At 37.6% G+C, this 2,683-nt stretch overlaps 1 non-coding gene across 1 annotated transcript; it reads left to right on the top strand.

Moving 5' to 3' along the window:
• The first annotated feature begins 1,816 nt into the window (after positions 1-1,816).
• LOC123622987 lies at positions 1,817-1,957 on the top strand. The gene has a single exon (XR_006729717.1). It is a non-coding gene; the product is annotated as a U4 spliceosomal RNA (small nuclear RNA).
• Positions 1,958-2,683: the final 726 nt, after the last annotated feature.

Raw genomic sequence — 2,683 nt, 5'->3', positions numbered from 1 at the left:
GGGAGGCTGAACTTGGTAACCCTCTCAACTTCCAAGAATACACACATGGATGGCTGTGCATGTACATACAGACACATCAACATATATACAGGGTTCCTTGACAGTGGCTTTATAAAAATGGGACATTATTCATGCTTTTCTACATCTAGCTTTTCTCACTCAACAATACCTTGGGAAAATACCTCCAGGCCATCTGTGTGACTTGGATATTTTTTTTTAATGGCTGCACAATATTCCACGGTGTGGTTATGCCTCCATGTATGGTCCATTTCTTTATGCTCAGTTTCTTCCAGCACAATGAACAATGTTGTAATAAATAGCTCTGTACCAATGTCCTCACGTACCAATGGCGGTTTTAGTTTCATGCGATAGATTTCCAGGAGAGTACTACTGGGGCAAGGGTAAATGTATTTTTAAATCTTTATTTACTTTTTAATTCAGATATAATTTACAAACAGTAAAGTGCACAATTTTTACATGCATAGTTCAATGAATTTTAAAGGGTATATATATATATTTTTTAATTATGATAGTCGTTACCAGATTGCTATTTATAATTCACATTTCCACAGCCTTTTGCCCTCCCATCCCTGGTAGTGATTTCTTTTATCTTTTTTCTTTCTCTTTTTTTTTTTGCAAATGTGATGGGTATAAAGTGATATTTATTGTTCCTTCAATTTGCATTTCCCTGGCTGCTGGTGAGTTGAAGCATCTTGTCACATGTAAGTGGGTAAGTTGACCATTTGAATTTACTCTTCTGTGAAGCATCTCTTCAAATCTTTGCCCAGTTATTTTCTGTTCAGTAATTGGTCTTCTCCTGGTGAATTTGTAAGATCTCTGAATATTAACAATATTGACATTCTCATCTGTATTACTCATATTTTTTCAAATCTATCATTTATCAGCTAACATTGTCTAGCTTCATTTTTGCCATAGAAAGCTGTGAACAACAGTGAAGCATGGGGATGTGGGCAGAGACATGAGGAAGAAGGAGAGGGACAAATAAAAAGAAAAAAAGACTGCATTTGAAACAAATCCTGTGCATTTATGTAAAATTATGTATAGATTTAAGGAAATTAAGTACAAAGGTAAAAATATTTTAAAATAGTTAATGGCAGTGCCTTTCTTTTTTAATTAAACTCTTTATATTGAAATAATTGTAAATTCACATGCAGTTGCAAGAAATAATACAGAGATTTGTACAGTATCAGAGGCCGTGGCAGAGGTGGGGAAGAAATAATAAAGGGAGATTCAATGTACCCTTTAGTCAGTTTCCCTTAATAATAACATTTTGAAAAACTACAGTACAATGCCACAACCAGGACATTGACACTGATACAGTCAAGATACAGAACATTCCAGCACCACAAGGATCCGGCATGTTGCCCTTTTATAGGCCCATTTACTTCCGTTCCATTCTTACCCCATTATTAATCCCTGGCAACCACTAATCTATTCTCCGCCTCTGTAATTTTGTCCTTTCAAGAATGTTATATAAATGAAATTATACAGCATGTCACTTCTTAGGACTGGCTTTTTTCTACTCCGCAGAACTTTCTGGAGATTGTTGTGTGTATCAATTGTCAACCGATTTTACTGTGAGTAGTACCACGGCATGGATGTACCACCGCTTGTTTAACCCTTTACCTGAAGGGCATCTGTGTTGTTTCCAGTTTGGGGCTACCGCAAATACAGCTGCTGTGAACATTTGTGTCCAGGTTCTTGTATGAACGTAAGCGTTCATTTCTCTGGGATAAATGCCCAGGAGCACAAGATGGAGATCGTATGGTGGTTTCATCTTTAGAGTTTAAGAAACAGCTTTGTGCAGTGGCAACATCTTAGCCAATGAGGTTTACCCAAGGTGTGATTATTGCCAGTTAAGAACTTTTCCCAATACTCTGCTGCAATGATTTGCAATGTAGTTGGCACCGGCAATTTTTGACAGTCTCTATGGAGACTGAATATTAAAAAAAGAAGAAGAAACTGCCAGACTGTTTTCCAGAGTGACGGTACCATTTTACATTCCCAACAACGCCTGAGTGATCCAGTTTCTCCAAATCCTCACCAGTATTTGATGTTATCACTATTTTAAGCTTTCTGGTAGGTATGTAGTGATATCTCACTAGGGTTGCAATTAGCATTGCCCTGATGGCTACCAATGTTTAACACCCTCTCATGTCTTGTTATTCCTAGACCCTCTTTGGTGAAATGTCCCTTCATGTCTTTAGCCCATTTTCTAATTGGATTTTGGGGGTTTTGTTTTTTTGTTTTACTGCTGAGTCTCAACAGGTCTTTATATTTTCTAGATATTAGTCCTTTGCTAGAAATGTGTTTGCAGATATTTTCTTCCAGTCTATAGCTTGTCTGTTCTTTCTGTTTTTGTTTCTCTGTTTTCCTTTTCCTGCCTCCCTGTGAGTTACTTGAACATTTTTTAGATTTCTCTTTTGATTTATCTACCGTGGCTTTGAGTGTATTCCTTTGAATAGATTTTTTTTTTTTTTTTTTTTTTTTTGAGACAGAGTGTCACTTTGTTGCCCGGGCTAGAGTGAGTGCCGTGGCATCAGCCTAGCTCACAGCAACCTCAGACTCCTAGGCTTAAGCGATCCTACTGCCTCAGCCTCCCGAGTAGCTGGGACTACAGGCATGAGCCACCATGCCCGGCTAATTTTTTTGTATATATATT

This window comes from Lemur catta, chromosome 17 (genome assembly GCF_020740605.2).
Source record: "Lemur catta isolate mLemCat1 chromosome 17, mLemCat1.pri, whole genome shotgun sequence".
Taxonomy (NCBI): domain Eukaryota; kingdom Metazoa; phylum Chordata; class Mammalia; order Primates; family Lemuridae; genus Lemur; species Lemur catta.
Note: the sequence above shows the minus strand (reverse complement) of the source record. Positions and strands in the feature narration are given on the sequence as shown.